This window comes from Scomber japonicus, chromosome 22 (genome assembly GCF_027409825.1).
Source record: "Scomber japonicus isolate fScoJap1 chromosome 22, fScoJap1.pri, whole genome shotgun sequence".
Lineage (NCBI taxonomy): Eukaryota > Metazoa > Chordata > Actinopteri > Scombriformes > Scombridae > Scomber > Scomber japonicus.
Window position 1 is genome coordinate 1,281,052 of NC_070599.1, and position 27,183 is coordinate 1,308,234.

Here is a 27,183-nt window from a genome sequence, read left to right on the forward strand (position 1 = left end):
GAGAACATGTCAAATGTGCTGTTCCACCTCGTCTCGACCTCCTGGACTAATTTGTGGGTAGGCACCTCCATTTGCGTCTGCAGGCAAAGCAGACGCTCTCTTGCCAAGGCGCTTGTTCTGAAATGTCCTGCAATTTTTCTTGCTTTGCCTCTTATGTCTTCTAGCCCAGGTGTGATCTATGGCCTTTTTTACGACGAGGTTCAACGCATGGGCAATGCAGTGGCTGTGCCTTATCCCTAAAATGTTTGCACATGCCAGCATGTTTGCAGCACCATCCGTCACAAGGCAGATTACCTTTGACTTGATGTCCCACTCCTCCATCACAGCAGTCTTCAGAGCGGCAATGTTGGCTGCTGTATGCCTTTCAGGAAACTTCCCTACCAACAGCAATATGGACTGCAGTTTGTCAGTGTCATCCATGAAATGGCAGGTGATGGCCAGGTATGCATCCATGTGTAGGGATGTCCGCATGTCCGATGTCAGACTAACTGCCTTTACTGTCTTTATCAGGTCCTGAGCCTTCTTTTTCTCCTCCTTGTACCTCACCTCCACCATGGACTTCAGTGTCTGCCGGGACGGAAGGACATACGATGGATCCAGTTGGCTGACAAATGCTCTGAATCCGTGATCATCCACGACACTGAATGGCTGGGAGTCGTGAATGATCATCTCAACCAAGGCCTTGTCGATGTTCTCCTTTCTATTGTCTGTAATATAATAAAGCACATTGTTAAATGATCAGATGAGATAGATATATATATTCAGAGGACAGTAAATCTATACTGCTATACAAGCTGTACACTCACTACTTTAAGTTATAAAGTAGTGAGTGAAAATAACTCAACTTACATCCATTAATGTCTAAACAGCTGGTAACACAAGTGAGTACACCTCACAGTGAACATGTCCAAATTGTGCCCAAACTGTCAATATTTTGTGTGACCACCATCATTATGTAACACTGCCTTAACCCTCTTGGGCATGGAATTCACCAGAGCTGCACAGGTTGCTGCTGGAATCCTCTTCCACTCCTCCATGATGACATCACGGAGCTGGTGGATGTTAGACACCTTGCGCTCCTCCACCTTCCGCTTGAGGATGCCCCACAGGTGCTCAATTGGGTTTAGGTCTGGAGACATACTTGGCCAGTCCATCACCTTCACCTTTAGCTTCCTCAGCAAGGCAGTTGTCATCTTGGAGGTGTGTTTGGGGTCATTATCATGTTGGAAAACTGCTCTGCGGCTCAGTTTCTGAAGGGAGGGGATCATGCTCTGCTTCAGAATGTCACAGTACATGTTTGCATTCATGTTTCCCTCAATAAACTGCAGCTCCCCAGTGCCGGCAGCACTCATGCAGCCCCAGACCATGACGCTACCACCACCATGCTTGACTGTAGGCAAGACACAGTTGTCTTTGTACTCCTCACCAGGGTGCCTCCACACATGCTTGACACCATCTGAGCCAAACAAGTTTATCTTGGTCTCATCAGACCACAGGACTTGGTTCCAGTAAGCCATGTTCTTGGACTGCTTGTCTTCAGCAAACTGTTTCCGGGCTTTCTTGTGCATCAGCTTCAGAAGAGGCTTCCTTCTAGGACGACGGCCATGCAGACCAATGTGATGCAGTGTGCGTCGTATGGTCTGAGCACTGACACGCTGACCCTCCACCTCTTCAACCTCTGCAGCAATGCAGGTAGCACTCATTCGTCGATTTTTTGAAGCCAATCTCTGGATATGACGCTGAGCACGTGGACTCAGCTTCTTTGGTCGACCCTGGCGAGGCCTGTTCCGAGTGGAACCTGTCCTGGAAAACCGCTGTATGATCTTGGCCACCGTGTTGTAGCTCTGTTTCAGAGTGTTAGCAATCTTTTTATAGCCTAGGCCTTCTTTATGAAGAGCAACAATTACTTTTTTCAGGTCCTCAGAGAGTTCTTTGCCATGAGGTGCCATGTTGAATATCCAGTGACCAGTATGAGAGTATGAGAGAGAAAACCCCAGATTTAACAGCCCCGCACCCCCTTCACACCTGAAACCTTGCAACACTAACGAGTCACATGACACCAGGGAGAGACAACGACACAATTAGGCACAATTTGGACATGTTCACTGTGAGGTGTACTCACTTGTGTTACCAGCTGTTTAGACATTAATGGATGTAAGTTGAGTTATTTTCAGAGGACAGTAAATCTATACTGCTATACAAGCTGTACACTCACTACATTAAGTTATATCAAAGTTTCATTTCTATAATGTTGTCCCATGAAAAGATATAATAAAATATTTGCAAAAAAGTGAGGGGTGTACTCACTTTTGTGAGATACTGTATATATATATATAAAAAAAATTAATTATTATATCATTACTAAAAAAACAGGGGTAATGTGTAGTTTGACATTGTGCATTAAAGCAAATTAGTAGCTAATAAGTTTCAGTAATCCCGGTAGTATAATTGTCGTGATAATATAATGAAAATAATAAATAATAAAAGTGAAAAGAGAGAGAGAGGGTAAATGTAGATATCCACCAAGAAAACCCATTGTGGGACTCGAACCATGATCTCTCATTTGAGGAGCGAGTGCGCAAGCCACCTGACCATCCGTGAGGCTTTTTTAGTGGGAATTCAGCAGGCCTTATATACCGCACTTCCAGTTTAAACTGGATTCACAAGGGACAACTTAAAGTAGATATTTACCATTGCTGATGGTTGCAGCTCTTGTCGAAGTTGTTTCATGCTTGGCACGAAAGTGTCGCAACATCGACGATGTGTTATTATTATATGCCAGTTGCTGGTCACAAATAACACACTGGACCTAAAACATAGACAGTATAAACACACATATGAATACAAAAAAGGTCCGGGTTATCAATGGAATAAAGCTCAATATCTTGCATATTTGCCAACCTTGTTTGGGGAAATCAAGTGGAAATATTCCCACATACTCGACCGTCCTCTCTTCGCCACAGATTCCATGCTCTTACAATACTCACAAATCACAAACTCCAAACCAACTCCTACACAACCCACAAGTGCGCGTCCGATTTCAGGGCGCTTTAAAGATTTGAACCAGTCATGTGGGCGTGCGTGACAAATGAAGCTTTGGACGTCATTGGTCATGTGATCATCATCAAACGAATCACGCTCCGACACAGTGGTTCACTGCTCGGTGGTTCATTTTTCTGATACACGCTTCGAATCGTTGGTGTCACAGGTAACATCACTACCTACAGGCACCCTCTTACACCACACTCCATTGTACTTTTAACTCCTGACATTGTAAATAAACTGACCTGCTTTGGTTTAAGTCACACGCCGGTTATCTGTGTTTTGTTGCGGCCATGGAGCCAGTCGTAACAAAGTTGGGGGCTCGTCCAATCGTTGTGGGGATCGGATGTCTTTTTGGTAGGTTAGCCTACTTTAGTTTGTCTTAGGCGTTCGTGTTGTGACCGCATTTGGTCTGTGTTGGTGAGTAAATTTAGCGTCTGAGTTTGGGTAATTGGCAGCGTGTGGCAGTCAGTGAAGTAGGGTTAGGGTTAGGGTCTTGTGATCTTGTGCAGTAAGTGACGTCAGTGATGCGGGGTTCCCTTGGGGATTCCTTAGTGGATGGTGACGTGTGTGTCCATTTATGGTGTTTGTTTTGCCCTTGAGGGGTGGAGCCTTGGTGCGCGTGTGTGTGTTTTCATTCATGCGTAAGTTTCTTGCTGGAGCGGAGGAAAGTGAGTGTTGGTTGAAGTGTGTGCATGGTTTTGGAGTTTTTCCTGGTAGGTTTAGCGGCGTTTTCCCTTTGGGATTCGTCGTGGGGGGGGGTTTGTAGTGTTGGGGTACGGTGGCTGAGAGCATCCCATTCCCCTTTTCCTCAATTTTGCTGGGGAGCACTGCCTGTGGTTTTGAGGTGGTAGCCGGTTTACTGGTTGCTACTTTCAGGCCAGCGGGCTCTAGGTGCATAAGTACCCGCCACTACGCCTCATGAAGACTGGGGGGAGTTATCCTAGGTAGGTATTCGTTAGGCAGATAGCTAGCGGAGAAACTCCAAACTGAGGCTGTAAGCCAGTGAGCACACAGGTGGGTTTAGCCCTTTGTATTTCTTTCTCCTGTTCTTTTGCAAGCATGGATGAAGTTGTTAAAACATTTTTGGAGGGACCGTCTGAGCAGCTTTTGGACAAGTGTTCAAGGGATCAGTTATTGAAGTTAGTCGACCATTATAAAATTGATTTGGGTGACAGACGGGTTAAGGAGACAGTGAGGGCGAATCTGAAGTTGCATCTGTTTAAAATAAGGATTTTGAGCACTGTAAAACAAATGGCAGCTGTGAGCGACGAGTCATTTTCGCCTATTGCGGGTCCAGGTTTATCTTTTGAGCAGCAGAAGGAGTTACTGGCATTGCGCATGAAATTGGAGATGGAGAAGGAATTGTCTCTAGAGAAAATTAAGCAGGAAACTGAATTGGTAAAAATGGAGTTGGAGAGACAAAAGTTGCAGTTAGTTCGTGAAGGGGGAGTTATGTCTGATGTTTTGACTGATCGTCCTGTTGTGTTTGAGGGAAATCAGGGGAGACTTGATACTGTTAATGACTTGAGTGACTTGAGGCTTGTCCCTAAATTTAATGAGCGAGATCCGGAGACGTTTTTTCTGATGTTTGAGCGGCTGGCGGACGCTCGGGGGTGAGTAGCAGTGAGTGTGGGAATTATGCATCGGTCAAATCAGCTATTCTAAAGGCGTTTGAGCTGGTCCCTGAGGCTTATCGCCAGAGGTTTAGGACTTGGAGGAAGGGGGAAAGTCTCATATGGAGTTTGTGCGGGATCCACTCATTTTGATCGCTGGTGTGTGGCCTCCGAGGTTGAGTCTTATGATGATCTGCGTGAGTTAGTTCTATTAGAACAATTTAAGAACTCTGTTTCAGAGCGCATTGCAACGTCTGTCTGTCTGTCTGTCTGTGGCCAGTGTGTGGTCTGGGCGCCTGGTTAGATATGAACAGCAGGGGAATGAACGTGCTGCTCGTGAGTCTGACAAAGTTTGTAACTATTGTCATAAGCGGGGCCACTGGAGGCGTGATTATGTTTTAAAGTCCAGGTCTAAGAATATAGAGTCCAGTTTTACGCCCAAACCGGCAATGTTCATTGCGCCAGTCTCGGAGAAGTTTCGGGCAGGGAGTCAGGCGGTGCCACAAGTGTCAGGTGTAGGGCGTACGTCTTTTGAGCCTTTTATCAGTGAAGGTTTTGTTTCCCTAGAAGGTGGTGATGACAGTAAGGATATTGCGTGATACTGCTGCTTTCGATTCATTCATATTAACATCAGTCTTACCTTTTTCAGATGAGACGTACACGGGTTCATTCATTCCTGTGGTTGGGATGGGGATGAAAGTCTTACGTGTGCCTCAACACAAAATGAGGTTGTCTTGTGATCTGTTTCAGGGTGATGTGGTGGTTGGTGTGCAGCCAGCTTTGCCCTTGGATGGGATCGAAGTGATCCTGGGTAATGACATATGCGGTGGAAGAGTGTGGGCTGATGTTCCACCTCCTATCGTGGTTCCGGCAACCCTCGTTAGTAGTGAACCTGATAAAAATGAGAAGGAGTTCCCTGATGTATTTACAGCATGCGCTATGACGCGCGCAGGCTGCTGGAGGTGCTGTGGAAGAGGCCGACATTACACTGCAGTGTGATTTAACATATTCTGATGTTCCTTGGTCTGTCTCCTGCAGTGAGTTGGTGGAAGAGCAGCAGGCTGATGGTTCTCTCAAGGCTTTGCTGGGGAAGGCTTGTCCTGTGGTGGAAGTGAAAAATCATGCCCAGTGTTTGTCGAAAAAGGGGTATTGATGAGGAAGTGGGTGCCTCAGTGGGAAAATTTTGTTGGTGATCCTATTTACCAAGTTGTTGTGCCTTTCAGGTTGCACAGTTTGGTGCTGAAGATTTCCCATGATGAATGTGGTCATTTGGGTGTCAGGAAGACGTATGACCGCATTTTGAGGTATTTCTTTTGGCCCCAATTGAAAAAAGATGTGTCGGCCTACATAAAGTCGTGTCATACATGCCAACTGGCAAACCTAATCAGACCCTTAAACCTGCCCCTTTGTTCCCAATACCAGCTATAACTCAGCCTTTTGAGCATCTCATTATTGATTTGTGTAGGGCCTTTGCCTCCTTCGAGATCTGGAGCGTGTTATCTGTTGACAGTGATGTGCCAGAGCACCAGATATCCGGCTGCCTATCCGCTGCGCACAATTACAGCCAGGTCTGTAGTGCGAGCTTTGTCACAGTTTGTGTCCATTTTTGGTGTTCCCAGGGTGATCCAATCTGACCAGGGATCAAACTTTTCCTCCCACTTGTTCTCACAGATTTTAAAGCAGTTACGTGTCAAGCACAATCAGGCATCTGCCTATCACGCACAAAGTCAAGGCATTCTGGAACGTTTTCATCAGACACTAAAGGCAATGTTGCGTGCCGCTAGAGAGGTGGTTCAGGAGAGCACAGAGTTTAGTCCCAATGATCTCGTGTTTGGCCACATGGTACGGGGTCCATTGGCTCTTTTGCGGGATAACTGGAGGGAAACAGAGCCACCGCAGAGCTTGCTTGAGTATGTACATGGGTTTCGGTACAGATTGTATAAAGCCCAGGAGGTTGCCAGGAGCAAGTTGGCTGATGCACAAAGTAATATGAAGAGACTTGACTTGATCGGAAGGTTGAGAATCGCGTGTTTCTCCCAGGAGATCAGGTCTTGGCTCTTTTGCCTATTGTAACGTCTCCATTTCAGGCAAAATTTTCTGGCCCTTATTCGGTGGTTAAAAAGTTGTCTGACCAGAATTATCTGATTGCTACTCCTGATCGTCGATCTTCTACTCAACTGTGTCATGTAAATTTGTTGAAACCATACCATGTTCGGGTACAGGAGTCTTGTAATCAGGAGTTAAAGCTGGATGATGTCCATCCTGCTGGGGTGTCTGTGTCTTTCTCCCCTGTTGTGGCAGAGCAAGGAGGAGATGATGTGTCAGGCCCTGATGATGCTTTACTTTATGGCCGACTTAAGAATTCAGAGACTATGCAGAGTTTGGATGGTTTGCTCGGCCATTTGGAGGTTGCTAAACGCACTTAGTTAGCTGGTTTGATTAAACGTTATACATGTCTATTCAGTGATACACCTACATGAACATGATATTGATGTTGGAGATTCTAAGCCTGTTCATCCAGAGAAGCGCAAGTGTCTTGACGCCGAGGTTCAGTATATGTTGAAAAATGACATTGCAGAGCCATCCTGTTCCTCCTGGGCTTCGCCTTGTTTACTTGTGCAGAAGTCGGACAAAACACCCAGGTTCTGTTCAGACTTTCGTAAAGTTAATAGCATTACAAAACCGGACTGTTTTCCTCTCCCTCGTGTGGAGGACTGCATTGATCAGGTGGGGTCGGCAAAATTTGTGAGCAAATTTGATTTGCTCAAAGGCTATTGGCAGGTTCCGTTGTCTAGGAGGGCGAGGGACATTACAGCTTTTGTTACACCCACAGGGTTGTATTCATATAAAGTAATGCGTTTCGGTTTGCGGAATGCGCCAGCGACCTCCCAACGCCTGATGAACAGGGTTGTGGGAGATCTGGAAGGTTGTTCGGTGTATCTGGACGATGTGGTCATTTACTCTGATGATTGGGACATTCATCTTGACCAGATTGGGAGGTTGTTTGACCGCTTAGCTCTGGCCAAATGTGACTTTATTTCTTATTTGGGTCGTGTTGTGGGTCAGGGTAAGGTGTGCCCTGTGCGAGCAAAGGTGCAAGCTATTGATAACTATCCTATGCCTACAACAAAAAAGGAGCTGATGCGTTCTTTGGGGCTTGTTGGGTATTATCGTTGTTTCTGTAGAAATTTTTCTACTGTGGTGGTGCCTTTTAACCAATCTGTTGAGGAATAAAGTTAAATTTGACTGGTCTTCTGAATGTCAGTCTGCATTTGAGAATGTGAAGGCCCTCATTTGTAATGCTCCAGTTTTGGCTGCTCCTCAGTGGAATAAGCCCTTTAAAGTTGAGGTGGATGCCAGTTATGTCGAGGCAGGAGCAGTGTTACTGCAACCTGATGACTTGGATGTTGATAAGCCTGTTTGTTTTTTTTCGAGGAAGTTCAATAAACATCAGTTGAATTACTTGGTTATTGAAAAGGAAACCTTGGCTTTGATTTTGGCCTTGCAGCATTTCAGTGTCTATGTTAGTGCTGGACCTGTTATGGTATTCACAGCAGAGGTGTTCACAAGTCATTTTTTGCAAGTCCAAGTCAAGTCTCAAGTCTTTGAGTGAGAGTCCGAGTCAAGTCTCAAGTCTTTGAGGGTCAAGTCCAAGTCAAGTCTCAAGTCTCTGGTTAAGAGTCCAAGTCAAGTTTCAAGTCTCTCACAAACACTAAATCAAATTCAAATTCTATAAGCTCTGTAAAATCCTCGATATAAGACAGTATTGATGAATCTACAGCAATGTGATGTGGAAAAAATACAAAGGATTGTTTCAGTTTCATAACTGTATTTTTCTTTAATGAGATTTTTTTAACAATGCTGTAAAATACAATAAAAGAAATAACCGTTATGGTTATTACAGTATGACTCCCCTCTCTCTCTCTCTCTCTCTCTCTCTCTCTCTCTCTCTCTCTCTCTCTCTCTCTCTTTCTCTCTCCCTCTCTCTCTCGATATGTGACAAATATCCTTCTTGATATCTAGAATAGGCTGCTTGGGTATGACTCTTATAAAGCATTAAATGTGTAGGTGCTCCACTAATTTTTTACACATAAAACGCCACTGGGTGACTGTACTGTAACTTAACTTAAGACAATGTCACAGAATAATCTTCTGGCACACCGTTATGAAATGTTAACTCAGCCTGTCACATCATATGGCCAGCAGCAAGAATGTAGCGTTAATATTCGTTTGAGAGCTAATTGCTAATTTTAATGTCTTTCACATTAGCAAGTGACTGACCGGTCTGGGTGCGTTTGAAGTGGTTGAACCAAAATCTTGAATCTTCTTGTTGCACACTTTGCACACTGCTGTCCGTTTGTTGGCTGACTGCATGAAGGCATTGTAGCCAAATGTAACGATCCAAGGGACTCCTGTTGGGCTTCTTTCACTCGCCATTGTCTTGAAATCAGAGAGTTTCTAATACAGTATACAGTAGTAGACGGCCTCTGCTCGAAATGCGCGCGTACACACGGCGCGTGCGTGATGTTGGTGTTTACAGTCAGCCTCAGTCACAGCCAGAGATCACTTCCCAAATGTAAACAGAGAAGACAAATTACAGATAATAAATAATGAGAATATAAATGATAACATGAAAATAATGGTCATTTCAGTCCTTGCTCTCTCCCTCTGGATAGACACGCTGCTGCTGCTGCTGCTGCTGCTGTACCTCTTTGTTTTGCATTAGACAACACGCACCACACTTGACACTACCTACAGGTACCCTCTTACACCACTGACGTGCACTTCCACACTCCATTGTACTTTTAACTCCTGACATTGTAAATAAACTGACCTGCTTTGGTTTAAAGTTGAAGTATGTAACTCTGACACCAAGTGTTTAGAAATAGTACTGTGGCCCATGTTCAAAACACTGGAGAGAGCTGTTACTCCTCGCCCCCTCCCTGCCAGAGTCTACTTCACGTGGGTTGCCAGTTGTTGGACGTGATCCTGCACGCACGTGAGACGAGTGCAACATACAAAATGCAAAGTGACCCACAGTCAGACATCCCAACCTGTTTCAAAGGCATCTCCTATACATCCCCTTGTTTTGTTTCTCAAATTGTCACGACGTATTGAGAGTCATAATGAGGTTTTTTTGGTTTTGTAACATCAGACATTATCTGCAGTGTTCCTAGCTGCAGCTCAGTGGCAACTGGCAACCTGGCTGCTGAAACACTACTGACTTGGTGATTGGTAGATAGGTGATGGGTGGTGTAAAAGGGGCCAAAACACAGAGGCTGTGTCCCAATCTGGTCCTAATTGCGAGGCTGCATCCTCGAAGTGCGCATTTCGAGGCCGATTACGTCACAACTCGAAGACTCCTTCAAATGCAGCCTTGAAATGCGGCCTTCTTTTCCCTCTTTTTCGAGGATGCACCGCTACTATCCTTCGCCGCCTCCCAAATTCCAAGATCCTTTGCGCGGCGCTGTTCAGTGCCGCGAAAACACAACAATGGCGACACCAACAGGTGAAGACTTTTCATTCAAGTGTAAGTATTGGTTTGTTTTATTTAATTATTTTTACTTATACTTTTACTAATTACTTATATTTTATTACTTGACTATATATATATATATATATGTGTGTGTGTATATGTATATATATATATATATGTGTGTGTGTATTAGGGCTGGGCGATATATCGAGTATACTCGATGTATCGCGGCTTGTTCTCTGTGGGATGTAGAAAATGACTATATCGTGAATATTCGAGTATACATTCAATTTACACGCAGTTTGTTTTTAGTCGCGGCCCGTTGAACTACAGGTTTCTCTCACTCTCTCATCTCTCCGCACAGAGAGATAAAACAAGCGCACCTAGGTACGTACATCACATTCTGTTGTGCGTGCAACGTCATATGCCCGGCAGCATGTAGCAGCAGTAGCAGCGATCTCAGGTCGCGGGAGCAGCAGGTGATATGGACAAGTGGAGGAGGGAGATTTAATTCCCAAAAAAACAATTCAGGATCCATCATCTGGCGGTGGTTTGGGTACAAGAGGGAGGACGTTGAACAACAAACCGTAATATGTAAAGTATGTCATAAGAGCGTCACCACAAAAGCTACAACAAAGTTATATCACCATGTGTGCTTGAAACTCTGCAAGAGCACATCTCCGGCCAGTGACATATTGAAGAAAGTGCCGAAGCAACCAGCACTGACGCAACTGAGTCTGGCGTCTTCTTTTTCCAGAACAGCAATACGACTAAAATAGTCAAAAACAGAAGGAGATAACGTCCGCAGTAACACACCACACAGAGAAAGACATGGCCCCAGTGAGTGTGGTTAAAAGCCCGGATTCAGAAAGATCATCGACACACTTGATATAATCTACCTAGCAGAGACAGCTCTACCTTTATATCCTAGTGGCATTATGCACAAAATGTGCACTTTAATTTAGTGTTGTTTGAAATGTTTAATAGTGACATGATGCAGAAAAAGGCACTTTATTGTATTCATTTGTTTAAATATTGTACTGGCATTATGTAAAAAAAGTGCACTTTAATTTAGTGTTGTTTTGAAATGTCATCTCAGTGACACCCTGCGCAAAAGTGCATATTTTTCTTTTAAAATATCTTTGTGGCATTATGCACAAAATGTGCACTTTAATTTAGTGTTATTTTGATGTGTCATATTAGTTACATCATGCATAAAAGACACTTTATTTGTTTTGAAATGACATGTTTGTGCCACTGCTTAATAACTCTTTAATAAATATAGTTTTGATGAATTTGTTTAGTTTTGATTTACGCTTTTGGCATGAATGTTTAAAATCAGCATATATTAATGCAGTATGACCAATGTTTTAATGTAGAAACGTAGAATCATCATACTGGCATGATTGTATGCATCAAATTCAAGGCTAAAGCAAAATATCGAGATATATATTGTGTATTGTGAAACGGCTTAAATATATCGGGATATTAGTAAAAGGCCATATCGCCCAGCCCTAGTGTGTATATATATATATATATATATATATATATATACATATATATATATATATATATATATATATATATATAAATGGACTAAGATAAACAAATTTAGATTTTAATAAAGAGTTGGGATTATCACTATTATATGTTATACTTCATTATTATTGTGCTGAGCCCCTGACCTTGTGGCCATCTAGTGGCAACTTTTGGTATTACTTTCATTTTCCCTTCTCCATGTGCTACAGCTAAAAGCTAGAAGCTAGCAGCCTAGAAGCCTAGCAGCCTGCAGTGAGCAGTGTTTTCCTTTACATTCAGCCTTGGAGTAGATTTGTCCGTAAGTATTGTTGTAAAAGTGATTTGGAACATGTTTACAATGTCAGTGTTTTATGTATATTCATGTGTTGCATGTAAGTCAATTCTGTTCTGTACTGTTCAGTTTTACAGAAACAACATCAGTAAAAAACCATACAACTGAAGACGGTTTGGCTGAGTTTTTGTACGCTATCTGTCTAACCTCGTCCAGATACGCGAGAGTGAGGACAGAATAGTAAAAGGACATCCACACAGCGGGCTAAAACACAGGAATCAAACACTGAGCAGCTACGTCATGGAGAAAAAAGATGACGTGGATAAGACGCAGCAAGACTTGGAGGTCAGGTCAGAAGCCTCTAGCTCTAAGTCATCAAGCAGATCTTCAGCCAGCGCAGCGGCGACCAGGGCAAGGGCCAAAGCTGAAGCGGCTCGCGTACAGGTCTCATACGCCGAAAAGGAGGCTGCGGTGATGAGAGAAAAAGCCAGAGTGCAAGCAGAGCAACAGAAAATGTTGGCCGACACAGCACAACGCAAAGCAGATTTAGAAGCCAGTCTGTATGTGCTGCAGACAGAGAAGAGTGCCACCGTAGCCTTAGCTGAAGCAGCGGTCTACGAAGCGGCAGCAGAGGACCAAGTCGATCCTCTTGAAGATTTAGCCCAAGTTGCTATGGAACGCACAAGTGAGTATGTTCAGGCTCACTCAGCAACACAAAGCATTCAATGTGAGCCAACCTTGCAGCAAACACCTGTCACACCCTACAATGAAGAACAAAAGGCAGATTACGCTGTTCCACCAGTTAAGTCAGAGAGTCCTCTCTTCAAGCTGAGAATCAAAGACGAAGCTGGCGATGACAAACAAAGAGGACATTTTTCACAACAGCCGCCTCCCTTCAAGTCTCCTGCAGCTAGCTCACACAATCATCCAGGTGAAGCGCCACAAATGACAGATATGGCCAAATACTTACTCAGGAGAGAGATGGTGAGTTCTGGGCTGTTGAAGTTTGATGATCGCCCAGAAAACTACTGGGCTTGGAAATCTTCCTTCCAAGATGTTATGATAAGTCTTGACCTATCAGCTAGAGAAGAGCTTGACTTATTGATCAAGTGGCTTGGTCCACAGTCCGCTTCGCAAGCAACGAGGATCAGATCTGCTCATGTCCACAACCCTGCAGTAGGTGTTCGGACGATTTGGCGGCGATTGGAGGACACGTATGGCTCTCCTGAGGTCATTGAACACGCCCTCCTACAAAAACTGGAGAATTTTCCAAGAATCACTAACAAAGACAGCCAACACCTCAGAGAATTAGGAGACTTACTTGTAGAGGTAGATTCAGCAAAGGCAGGCGGCCACTTACCTGGTTTAGCTTATCTTGACACTTCACGAGGAGTCAATCCTATCATAGAAAAGCTTCCATATGGCCTACAAGAACGCTGGGTTATGCAAGGCTCCAAATACAAAGAAGAATATGGGGTTTCCTTTCCTCCCTTCAGTTTCTTTGTAGATTTCATCTGCCACCAAGCAAAGATCAGGAATGATCCAAGTTTTGCCTTTTCTACACCCAGTAGCTTCAGCTATTCTAAGACAGAGAAGCCTATGAGGTACAACAGTCAGAGAGCTGTCTCAGTGAGGAAAACTGAAGTGTCTTACCTTCCTTCAGCTTGCCAGGAAAACACATCTGGAAAAACAACAGAGGAACCTCATGAACGGTGTCCATTACACAACAAACCGCATCCTCTAGCAAAGTGTCGTGGATTTCGAGGCAAACATCTAGATGAAAGGAGAGCTTACCTTAAGGAAAAGTCGATTTGTTTCCGGTGCTGCGCATCCACAAAACACATGGCTAAGGACTGCAAGATCGCTGTAAAGTGCAGAGAATGCAACAGTGACAGACACATTTCTGCATTGCACCCAGGTCCCGCTCCTTGGTCCCAGGAGGTTCAAGAGACGGAGCAAGAGCATGGCGGGGAGCCAGAAAATGATTCACTTCTTCAAGTCACGTCAAAGTGCACAGAGATCTGTGGTGACGCTCCTGGTCCAAAATCATGTTCCAAAATCTGTTTAGTCCATGTGTATCCTGCTAATCACCCAGACAAGGTTCAGAGAATGTACGCAGTTTTGGATGACCAAAGTAATCGGTCGCTAGTCAAATCTGACTTCTTCAACCTCTTTGGTATCAATGGAGTTCCATCCTGCTACACCCTGAAGACCTGCTCAGGCATAATGGAGACAGCAGGGAGAAAGGCTAACAATTTTGTTGTTGCATCACTTGACGGAAAAATCCAGGTAGCACTCCCTTCTCTTCTTGAGTGTAATATGATCCCGGATGACAGATCCGAAATTCCTACCCCTGACATCGCTCAGTACTTTCCACATCTTGCACCTGTTGCTGACAAAATCCCACCAGCCGACTCCAGTGCTCCCATTCTGCTGTTGCTAGGACGAGATGTTCTTAGTGTTCATAAAGTGCGAGAGCAGCGCAATGGCCCACATGATACCCCATATGCACAGCGCCTGGATCTAGGATGGGTGATTGTTGGCGAGGTGTGCTTGGGAGGAGCTCACAAGCAAACAAACGTGAACGTCTACAGAACAAATGTGTTACAAAATGGACGCACCTCATTTCTAGTGCCATGTACAGGATCGATCCATGTGAAGGAGAAATACAGCAGTCCCACACAGCAACTTCTTCTCAGCTCAGCTGAAGGAGACGAAGTCACCAAAACAGACAACCTGGGAGACACTGTTTTTCAAAAAAGTCCACATGATGATAGACCTGCACCATCAGTTGAAGACACAATCTTCCTTGAAATCATGGACAGAGAGGTCTACATCGATGAAGATAACCACTGGGTGGCACCACTGCCTTTCCGAACGCCACGGCGGTTTCTTCCTACCAACAGAGACCAAGCTCTGAAGCGTCTCACCAACCTGCGACACACGTTGCAGAGGAAGACAGAAATGAGAGAACAATTCATTGACTTCATGACAAGAACATTTGAAAACGATCAAGCAGAAGCAGCCCCACCTCTGACACCTGGTGAGGAGGCCTGGTATCTCCCCATTTTCGGAGTTTATCACCCCCAGAAACCGGGTAAGATTCGGGTTGTCTTCGACTCAAGTGCTCAGTGCGAAGGGATTTCGCTGAACGATGCACTTCTGAGCGGACCAGATCTCAATAATATGCTGATTGGTGTTTTGCTGCGCTTTCGTCGGGAGCAGGTAGCTATCTCCGTCGACATTGAGCAAATGTTCTACTGTTTTCGGGTCAGGGAGGACCACAGAAATTATCTCAGGTTCCTTTGGTTCCAAGATAATGACATCAACAAAGACGTTGCTGAGTTCCGCATGAAAGTGCACGTTTTTGGTAATAGCCCTTCACCGACCGTAGCCATTTACGGGCTGAGACGAGCAGCTGAACTCGGCGAAGAGGAACACGGCTCAGACGCGAAGCAGTTCATCTTTCGACATTTTTATGTGGACGATGGACTCGCTTCTGTGCCTAGCGAAGAGGAAGCCATCGACCTCTTGAAAAACACAAGAAGCATGATGGCGGAGTCAAATATCAGGCTTCATAAAATAGCCTCCAACCGTCCACAGGTCATGAATGCATTCCCATCAGAGGAGAGAGCCAATGACCTCAAGAACTTAGATCTGAGTGCTGATCCTCTGCCTCTCCAGAGAAGCCTTGGAGTAAGTTGGAACTTACAGACTGACAGCTTCATGTTTCAAGTGGCACCGCATGGCAAGCCTTTCACAAGGAGAGGAATTCTTTCTGTTGTCAACAGTCTGTACGATCCCCTTGGGTTTGTTGCCCCTGTGGTGATTCAAGGGAAATCATTATACAGGGAACTTACCTTGGAGCAGCAAGCATGGGACGAACCTCTACCAGCAGACAGGGAAGTGCAGTGGAGGAATTGGACTGACTCACTCAGCGAACTTGAACATCTCCAGATACTCAGAAGCTATGTTCCAGTGTCATTGTCTTGCACTCAGAAGAGAGAGATATGTATCTTTTCAGATGCAGATCCATATAACTATGGCTATAGCAGCGGTCGCATACCTCAGAGTCATAGACACTGATGGCCAGTGCCATGTCGGCTTCATCATGGGCAAGGCGAAGCTAGCTCCATCTTCTGCTCATACAGTTCCACGCTTGGAACTATGTGCAGCCGTCTTAGCTGTCGAACTGGCTGACCTGATTACAGAGGAGAGCGACATGGATCTACACAAAGTCACATTCTACACAGATAGTAGAATCGTTCTGGGATACATTCACAACATCACTCGCCGTTTCTATGTGTATGTGGCGAACCGAGTGACCAGGATAAGAAAGTCTTCAACACCAGACCAGTGGCATCATGTCAGTACTGATCAAAATCCAGCAGATCAAGGAACAAGGTGCATTCAGGCAGCTCACCTGAAGCACAGCATTTGGCTCTCAGGCCCTGACTTTCTAAAACTGGCTGATTTGGAGGTGTGCGAGCCAACAGAATCCTTTAACCTTGTGGAACCATCGTTGGATACAGAGATTCGCCCTCAGGTCATATCTCTTGTCACCAATGTTGCAGAACAGATGTTAGGGTCGCATAGGTTTGAACGTTTCTCAAGTTGGAAATCCCTTGTAAGAGCAATAAAAACGCTCATTCACATTGCAAAGTCATTCTCTAAGACTTCTCACACAGGAAAGTGCGCAGGCTGGCACTGCTGCAACAGTCTGCACGCCACAGACCTCTCACAAGCAAAAACAGTGATCATTCAGTGTGTACAGCGTGAAGTCTACAAAGCGGAGTTTGAAAGTCTCTCAAAGGAGAAAGAGGTTCATTCTCAAAGTCCTCTTAACAAACTCGACCCCTTTATTGACCAGGAGAGGTTGCTGAGAGTCGGAGGTCGTTTACAGTCAGCTGATCTCTCAGAAGCAGAGAAACATCCCCTGATAATCCCAGCCGGTCACCATGCTGCTGTACTGCTAGTCAGGCATTACCATGACCAGGTCGCGCATCAAGGCCGCCAGTTCACCGAAGGGGCCCTACGTACGGCAGGACTGTGGATTGTTGGAGCTAAGAGGCTCATTGCCAGCGTGGTGCATAAGTGCGTCACCTGTAGGAAGCTGAGAGGGCGGATGGAAGTACAAAAAATGGCTAACTTGCCTGCAGACAGAGTCATCGTAGACCCACCTTTCACACACGTCGGCCTGGATGTGTTTGGGCCTTGGAACATCACATACCGCCGCACAAGAGGCCACAGTCCTGAAAGTAAAAGATGGGCCGTAATGTTTACTTGCCTAAGCACCAGAGCAGTGCATTTGGAAGTTGTGGAGTCAATGTCGACCTCCAGCTTTATTAATGCCTTGCGTCGGTTCTTGTCAATCAGAGGACCAGTGAAACACCTCCGGTCAGACCAAGGCACAAATTTCGTTGGGGCCTGCAAAGAGCTTAAGATCAACGTCAACGACCCAGAAGTCAAAGAGTACTTTCAGGATCAAGGCTGCACATGGACGTTCAACACACCGCATTCATCTCACATGGGCGGTGTGTGGGAACGTATGATTGGTGTTGTGCGACGCATACTTGATGGTCTGCTGTTGAAATCCTCAACTACTCGCCTCACACATGAGGTGTTGACCACTCTAATGGCCGAAGTCATGGCTATAATGAATGCCAGACCGTTGGTTCCTGTCTCAACCGACCCTGAAACGCCTGAAGTTCTCTCACCTGCAATGCTTCTGACCCAGAAGGCCAGTGTTGTGTCAGTACCACCTGGAGACTTTGAACTCAAAGACCTCTATAAAAGCCAATGGAGGCAGGTCCAAGGTCTTGCAGAATGTTTCTGGAAAAAATGGAAGCAAGAGTACCTAGCAACATTACAAACCAGAAGAAAATGGCAGGGCGAGAAGCGAAATGTGCAAGAAGGCGATGTTGTCTTGCTTAAAGATGGCCAAGTCAAACGCAATGAGTGGCCCATTGGGCTTATTGTGAAAACTTTACCAAGCGCTGATGACAGAGTTCGGAAAGTTGAAGTCAAGATTGTGAAGCAAGGAGTTGCGAAAACATATCTCAGGCCTGTTACGGAGGTAATCGTGCTCCTACCTGAAAATGGACAGAAGAAATAATTGATAGTGGTATATTTGTAAATATACCAGGCGGGGAGTGTGCTGAGCCCCTGACCTTGTGGCCATCTAGTGGCAACTTTTGGTATTACTTTCATTTTCCCTTCTCCATGTGCTACAGCTAAAAGCTAGAAGCTAGCAGCCTAGAAGCCTAGCAGCCTGCAGTGAGCAGTGTTTTCCTTTACATTCAGCCTTGGAGTAGATTTGTCCGTAAGTATTGTTGTAAAAGTGATTTGGAACATGTTTACAATGTCAGTGTTTTATGTATATTCATGTGTTGCATGTAAGTCAATTCTGTTCTGTACTGTTCAGTTTTACAGAAACAACATCAGTAAAAAACCATACAACTGAAGACGGTTTGGCTGAGTTTTTGTACGCTATCTGTCTAACCTCGTCCAGATACGCGAGAGTGAGGACAGAATAATTATCATTATTATGATAATTTTTTGCTATATTAGAACCCTTTTGTCTGTTGACATAGTAAAAAAAAAACATGTTTTACATTACATTTTGTTTTATTTTTGTTTTAGGGAGCAAGGAGCAAACCGAGCTCCTGATTAAACAAAGAGGGGAAAATGACCATCTATTCACGGGGGCCAAAAACTCCGCCACGGCGGGATGGAGGTAAGGCTGATGTCCATTTTTGTACATCTTTGCATCCCTGTGTTGATGTGATCTTGTGTTTACCTTTTCTCTTGCTTCCCTCTGTGTTTAGAGCAATACTACAAAAGATTGGCCTGGAGGGGAAGGTCCAGCCCTACCAGGCCAAAAAAAAATGGGACAATTTAAAAAAAATATATAAAGTAGGTAGCCTACAGGTTTGGATTAGTTTTACTGTTACTAAATACTTTTGCTGAAAATTGCTGACATGATTGATTTCCACTGCCTTAGGATTGCAAATATCCAGGGACAGGGGAGGGGGCCAGCGGCAAGCCCACTGCTGGCACTTGGCCGTGGTTTGTCCTCATGGATGAGGTACTGGGGCTGAGGCCATCTATTGCCCCCCCCTGTCCTCATTGCCTCCATCCGTGAGGACACACCAGGGCCAAGTGCCGCAGTAGGTGAGCAGGAGAGTGAAGAGGAGGAGGAGGAGGAGGACCAGCCAGGGCCCAGGAGGAAGAGGAGGAGGGAGGATGACCTCCTTGACCTCATAAAGGAGGACATGAGAAGGCAAAATGAGGCAGAGGAGAGGAGGGAGCAGGAGGGGAAAGACAGGATGGAGAGGCTCTTCTCTCTCCTGGAAAAAGTAATAGAAAAATAAATATACATCTATATAGATGTGTTTAATTTGATTTTATTTATGAACTGTGTTTATTTATGATGTTTCTTTATTTTTTATTTGATTGTGAAGATGTGTTATGTTGTTATTAAATAAAAAATATTGTTTATTGTTACACGTCTATTCCATTTAGTATTTACAACTTCAGTGCAATTTATAACAGGGTTGCATAAAGTGCTACTGTTCAGGAAGAACAAGGGATTAAATATTTTCTTTTATTATCAAGTGATGAAACATTTCACTATTTACAAAAATTACATCAGAAATAACTATTTACAGATTATTATTATTTTATTATTCTTTCTCGTGTGTTTTCCTTCTTTCTTTCTTTCTTGTGTGTTTTCCTTCTTTCTTCTCCTTTCCTTTATTCTTCTCCTTTCTTCTCTCTTATATTTTGTCAGCTTTTTCACCGTCTTTTCGGTCGAGACGTCTTTCTCGTCTTATGGGCGGGAACAGCTGGTGACGCAACCAGGAAATGCCTCGAAGGCTAGACCGTCTTATTTCACAACGGTTGATGCGTCCTTCGGAAGGTCCTCAGAAGGCTGCATCCTTCGAAGGCCGCGTCCTTCGAGGATGCAGCCTCGCAGTTGGGTCGGAATTGAGACACAGCCACAATGACAACATAAACATTACTTGTGGGCTGCAACTGAGCTTTTCAAATGTGAATATTCTGGCTGGACTACTACTGTCAATGATATCAGTGTTTGAAATTAACATGATTCCTTAATGTCTGGTGACATTTAGGGCCATTTTATGATTACTTGGAATATATTTGTTACATACAGCTACTTTAAGTCACACGCCGGTTATCTGTGTTTTGTTGTGGCCATGGAGCCAGTCGTAACAGAATTAATAATCATTTAGTCTTATGAAATTAAGAGAGATAGATAGATAGATAGATAGATACTATCTATCTATCTAGAATTTTAAGGATTACAACATAACATGAAAGTTTGTCTGTACTCTAAAGTTTCAGATTTGCAGATACAGCAACTTGATTGGCTGAGTTCGATATGATCACGGACAACAGATAGATATTGGTCAAAAGTGTGAGGAATTGGGACAGAGAAGACGTACACGACGGAGGTGCAAGGATGACATGCAAATTCATGAAGTGTTCCTCATTTTCTGACTTAACAAAAACTTATGAGGTTACAAATTACAAACTGGGGAAACGGTGAAGCTCAGTGGCGGTAGCGTTGCTTTACAGAGCATATAGAGTGTCTCACTTAACACAAGCAAATATCTGTAATAAACTTATAAAAACAGCAACAAAAAAAACTACAATAAAACTTCCTAAAAACATGTTTCCTGTCTTCATTGTTTCTGTGGATCAAAACACTTTCTGTTTGTGTCTGTGTCAGTAGCAGTACAGCAGCCAGTTGCCAGAGACATTTTAAGCATTACACAGTCACTTTTCAAATAAAACATTTCACCTAAACTTACCATTTCCTCCACTGTGTCTGTTCACTGTTGAGCAGTTAGTGTACAGAGCTGCTTTATTTCAACAGTCTCCACAGACTGTCAAATAAAAACTCAACAATACATCTTTTAATGTGTTACTCTACTTCTCACATGTTAAAAGACAGTCATTAAACTGAAATATACAATATTAATAACACACATTAACAGCTCATCTTGCTGCAGACAGTTTAAAAGTTCATACACACATAAAAATCAGGAGTGATGTGATGTTGCTCTACAGTGCCTCCTGGTGGTATTTTGCAAGGTGCTCTTTTATTATGAAAGTCCTTGTTTTTTATTGGTCACGTCACGGTCATGTGATTAGGGTCTCAGATGAGAGCAGCCATCTTGTTTAGTTTTGTGTGACACAGGCTGTGTCCCAATCTGGTCCCAATTGCGAGGCTGCATCCTCGAAGTACGCAGCCTTTGCGGCCTTCGAAGGATGCAGCCTTCTGAGGAACCTCCGAAGGCTGCATCAACCGTTAAATGAGACGGTCTAGCCTTCGAGGCATTTCCTGGTTGCGTCACCAGCTGTTCCCGCCCATAAGACGAGAAAGACGTCTCGACCGACACACAGTGAAAAAGCAGACAAAATAACAAGAGAGAAGAAAGGAGAAGAATGAAGGAAAGGAGAAGAAAGAAGGAAAACACACAAGAAAGACAGAAAGAAAGAAAGAAGAAGAAAGAAGGAAAACACACAAGAGAAAGAAGAAAACTGACAAGAAAGTAAGAAAGAAAGAAGAAGATGACGGACATTGAAAAATTTCTTCTTCTGTTGTTGACCAACTTTTTAATGGAAGAAGAGGAGAAGCTCCGCCAGCTCCGGCTCCGTTGGCTCCGTCTCCGCCGCATTTTATATGTTATGCAGCTAAGAGGGGACCGAGAGGTAAACCTGTTATTTGAACCCACAGTAATGTTATCATGATGTTATCGTTAGCTAGTTAACAGTTAGGGTAATTAACCTACCAATGCAATACCTTAATGCTAGACATATAAACTATAGATAGGCACATAATGCCATATAACCTGAACAATTCATGAATAGTTAAAGAACCCTGACCATAATTTAATATTATTTTGGCATGAATCAAAACTAGATTGCGAAGCCTAGATAGACTGATAAGTGGATCGATATAGGCTACAGGTTAAGCGTTATCTATCTAAGCTCTGAATTGAACTAGAATTATCTTGGAATGACTTTACTGGAATTATAACTGGAATTATCTTATTAACCAGAATTATGTAGCTATTGTTTAATTAACAATTTTTCTTCTCCTGTTCTTCCCCTCCTTTCTCAATCCAGACCAGACCCCTGTACTGCAGGATCAACCTGGCCGTGCCTGTCCTGGACAGATTTCTTAATAATGGAGACACCAGGCAGGATTTCAGGCTGAGCAGAGAGTCCCTGGCAGTGCTGCTGAACCTTCTCCACCAGGATCGGAGACATGGATGGGGTGCCACAATAGAGACCTTGGTGTTCCTCTTCTGGCTGGCGAGTGGGGCATCATACAGGGTGGTCTCACAGGTGTTTGGGATGCCTCGTTCCACTGTCCACCGCATCGTCCACCGAGTTACTGGGGAGGTGGTGGCCATTCGCCACAAGGTCATCCACCTCCCAAAGACTGCTGAAGACCTGGCGGCAGTAACTCGTCTGTTTGCAGGGCTGGCAGGACACAGAGCCTTTTTAAAGGCTGCTGGAGCGATCGACGGCTGCCATGTCAGGATCAAGCCACCAAGCGGCCCTGATGGTCACTGCTACCTGAACAGGAAAATGTTTGCATCAATTATCCTTCAGGCAGTTTGTGACCATCAGGGCCGCTTTGTGGACGTGTACGTGGGCTGGCCGGGGTCGGTGCACGACTCCAGAGTACTCCGGCACAGCCCACTTTACACACAGGCGGTTTACCCTCCTCCAGGGCACTTCATCCTCGCAGACAGCGGGTACCCGTGCCTCCAGCATCCACTCCCCCTCATCACTCCCTACAAGCGACCACTGCAAGGTGTGGGACCCCAGCGCTTTAATGGCCATCATTCCAGGGCACGCTCTATCATTGAGCGTGCCTTTGGAATGATGAAGACCAGGTTCCGGGCCATCTTCTTTAAAGCGCTGGAGGTGCACCACACCTTTGTGCCTCAGGTACGTCATCACACAACAGGATTCTACTTTACCTTTGAGTAGGCTACTGAAGTGCATCACAATTAATGAATACGTTTTTTACATTGCAGGTCATAACAGCATGTGCCGTCCTGCACAACATTTGCCTGGGGGTGGGTGACATCATGCCCCCAGAGGATGAGCTGCAGGACGCCATGGAGGAGGATGAGGGGGAGAACGGCCTGGAGGCCGTCAGTGGTGCTCTGTGGCGGGACCAGCTGTCTGCGGAGGTGTCTGCCCTGGAGGAGGTTATACCAGACCACGACTATCTTTAGTTGGCAAGTAACATCATTTTAAAGCCATTATTCCTATTTAAAGTGTTTTGTAGATAGTTTTGTTTGTTGTAATAACTTTATTTTTATTATTATATTATTATATTACAATTCTTGCCTCTTTCTTAAAAATTCTTAGTGACATGGCAGCCGTCGATCAATTCAGCCCTGCAAACCCACTTGATGGACGATGTGGTGGACAGTGGAGACCAGACCCCCAAACACCCTGAATACCAGCCCAGATGATGTCCCACTGACCACAGAAGACAAGGTCTTCATTGTGGCATCCCATCCAGCCCAGCAGCACTGCCAGGGAGTCCTGCTCAGCCTATTACTGTAAATAATTGGGAAATTGTAATAATAATAACATAATAATAATCTGTAAATAGTTCTTTCAGATGTAATTTTGTAAATAGTTCAATGTTTCATCACTTCATAATAAAACAAAATATTTAATCCCTTGTTCTTCCTGAACAGCAGCACTTTCTGCCGTCTGTCAACCCTGTTATAAATTGTACTGAAGTTGTAAATACTAAATGGAATAGACGTGTAACAATGAACAATATTTTTTATTTAATAACAACATAAAACATCAAACTCTTCACAATCAAATAATAAATAAAGAAGAAAAATCATAAATAAACACAGTTCATAAATAAAAATCAAATTAAACACATCTATATAGATGTATATTTATTTTTCAATCACTTTTTCCAGGAGAGAGAAGAGCCTCTCCATCCTTTCTTTCCCCTCCTGCTCCCTCCTCTCCTCTGCCTCATTCTGCCGCCTCATGTCCTCCTTTATGAGGTCAAGGAGGTCATCCTCCCTCCTCCTCTTCCTCCTGGGCCCTGGCTAGTCCCTGCTGCTCCCTGGCTGGCTCTCCTCCTCCTCCTCCTCCTCCTCCTCCTCCTCTTCACCCTCCTGCTCACCCACTGCGGCACTTGGACCTGGTGTGTCCTCACGGATGGAGGCAATGAGGACAGGGGGGCAATAGATGGCCTCTGCCCCAGTACCTCATCCATGAGGACAAACCACGGCCAAGTCCCAGCAGTGGACTTGCTGCTGGCCCCCTCCCCTGTCCCTGGATATTTGCAATCCTAAGGCAGTGGAAATCAATCATGTCAGCAATTTTCAGCAAAAGTATTTAGTAACAGTAAAACTAATCCAAACCTGTAGGCTACCTACTTTATATATTTTTTTTTAAATTGTCCCATTTTTTTTTGGCCTGGTAGGGCTGGACCTTCCCCTCCAGGCCAATCTTTTGTAGTATTGCTCTAAACACAGAGGGAAGCAAGAGAAAAGGTAAACACAAGATCACATCAACACAGGGATGCAAACATTTACAAAAATGGACATCAGCCTTACCTCCATCCCGCCGTGGCGGAGTTTTTGGCCCCCGTGAACAGATGGTCATTCTCCCCTCTTTGCTTGATCAGGAGCTTGGTTTGCTCCTTGCTCCCTAAAACAAAAATGAAACAAAATGTAATGTGAAACATGTTTTTTTACCATGTCAACAGACAAAAGGGTTCTAATATAGCAAAAGATTATCATAATAATGATAATAATGAAGTGTAACATATAATAGTCATAATCCCAAACGTAGCTCTTTCTTAAAATCTATATTTGTTCATCTTAGTCCATTTATATATATATATAAGATATAAGTCAAGTAATAAAATATAAGTGATTATTAAAAGTATAAAAGTATAAGTAGTAATAAGTACAAATGATTAAATAAAACAAACCAATATTTACACTTGAATGGAAAGTCTTCACCTGTTGGTGTCCCCATTGTTGTGTTTTCGCGGCACTGCACAGCGCCGCACAAAGGATCTTGGGATCTGGGAGCATCTGGGAGGCCGCGAAGGATAGTAGCGGTGCATCCTCGAAAAAGAGGGAAAAGAAGGCAGCATTTCAAGGCTGCATTTGAAGGAGTCTTCGAATTGGGACAGCCTTCGCGCGGCGTTGTGACGTAATCGGCCTCTAAATGCGTACTTCGAGGATGCAGCCTCGCAATTGGGACCAGATTGGGACACAGCCACAGTGCCACTGCCTTGTAATCTATTGCATCCATCGCTGTTGAGCCTTGGAGAAGCTTTGTTTGTAAGTTTATATTATATATTATATTTGTATAGTTCATAGTTTTGAATATTGTGATGGTTTATTTCATATTTTTCAAGATTAATAAGTGAATGCTAAAATTCATATTTTTCTTGTATGTAACATATTTACTTATTTATAACACCTTTTTATGTACATTTATGGACGTTTTTCTGTGTTTATTTGTAGTTTCACAAGAAAGATTGTTCCTGGCATTATTAAGTACGGTGACAAAGATCTACAGTAAACAGACTTCAACTTACTTCACGTCTGAGTCATCTTTCAACTTTCCAGCAACAATGTGTTTAGCTATCTGTCACTCCGTGAAGCCACGCACGTAGTGGACAGAATAAGTGAGCTGAAAACAGTGAAGCTCAGAAGTATAGAAAGTAGCTGCAGTTGCTCCAATCAGCCACTGAGTGTCGCTGTCCGGCCACTGTGTTTGGGGCATTCAGGGACGCTGCTGAAGCCCCGGAGACCAGAGGTTCTTATTTCGTTTATTCATTTATTATTATATAAAGTAGAATATATAGACAAGGACACATACCAAAATAGAAATAACAGTAAAATAACCAACAAAATATGGATCATTCAATGATCAAATCAAAGCCAAAACATGTTCAAATAAACAATTCAAAAAGACACTGTACCAAATCATTTAAAACAACCCTTGGATATTAAAAGTTTTGTAGTAAAACCAGATCCTTAAACTTTAGTGCTTTTACTTTAGTGCCATAATTCTTATGGCTCCACTTTTTATTTTACAGGGTGAAGATGTTGGATCAGGTGTTTGTTTTCTATGTGTTCCTCCAAACTTCTACATAGAGAGACAATCAAGCAACAGTACTTTAGTGATGGTTGATTTGGAAGATCTTTGACTCAATTAATATGAAAAGATTACGAGAAATTAGAAATGAAAAGCATCCATTTACTGAAACAGTACACACAGAACCCTTACATCTATCTATATATTTATCTATCACCTCCATCATTTTAGAATCAATTAAAATCACAGCATTTTCTTTAAGCAATGCAAAATCAGACTGAGCTCCATTACTACAGTAAGAGCATGTCAACAATGTTCTCAGGTCAAAGGTCATTATGTGAGTGATAGCAGCCAGATTATTTTAATGAGGCAAAATGATTATTAAAACTTCACACACACACATGCACACAGACCACAAAAGACAGAACTCCTACATCTATCTATCTATCTATCTATCTATCTATCTATCTATCTAATTGACTACCACCTTATGAAACAGGATTATGACTATGATTCTACAATAAGAGCATGTCATAGATGTTTTGGGTCAAAATAAGATAAGATATTTATTTCTTCTTCTCCCACAATGGGGAAATTTGAAGTGTTACAGCAGCAAGTGGACAGTAATGGAAGAGCATCAATAAGAAAGAATAAAGAACAATAGATAAGTACGAATAGACTGAACATGAAGTTCAAACATTCATCATATGGAACAATGTGCAAGGAAAAATGTGCTATGTTGTAATCCTTAAGATTTCAGTCCTGGTTAATTTGGCGAGTGCAATTTAATAATACAGCAAACATTTACTGGGCAGCTAAAACAGGCAACTGGGTATCTGTTTGCAGAACAACCAACAAAACTGACTTTTAAGGAAGCCTACTAATTCATTTTAGACACATTTATAATCAACTATCACTTTTGGTGGTAACTATGGTGACAAGTACAATGCATTTCCTTTGCTGCTTTACTATAAAAATCATCATATATTTCACCAGTTGAACACTTTTAATGTGAAGTGGCAGCAGTAGGAAATATTGGCATTGCATTTGGAGTAAGTAAATTCACCTCTGATGTGGCTATAGGACTGAGG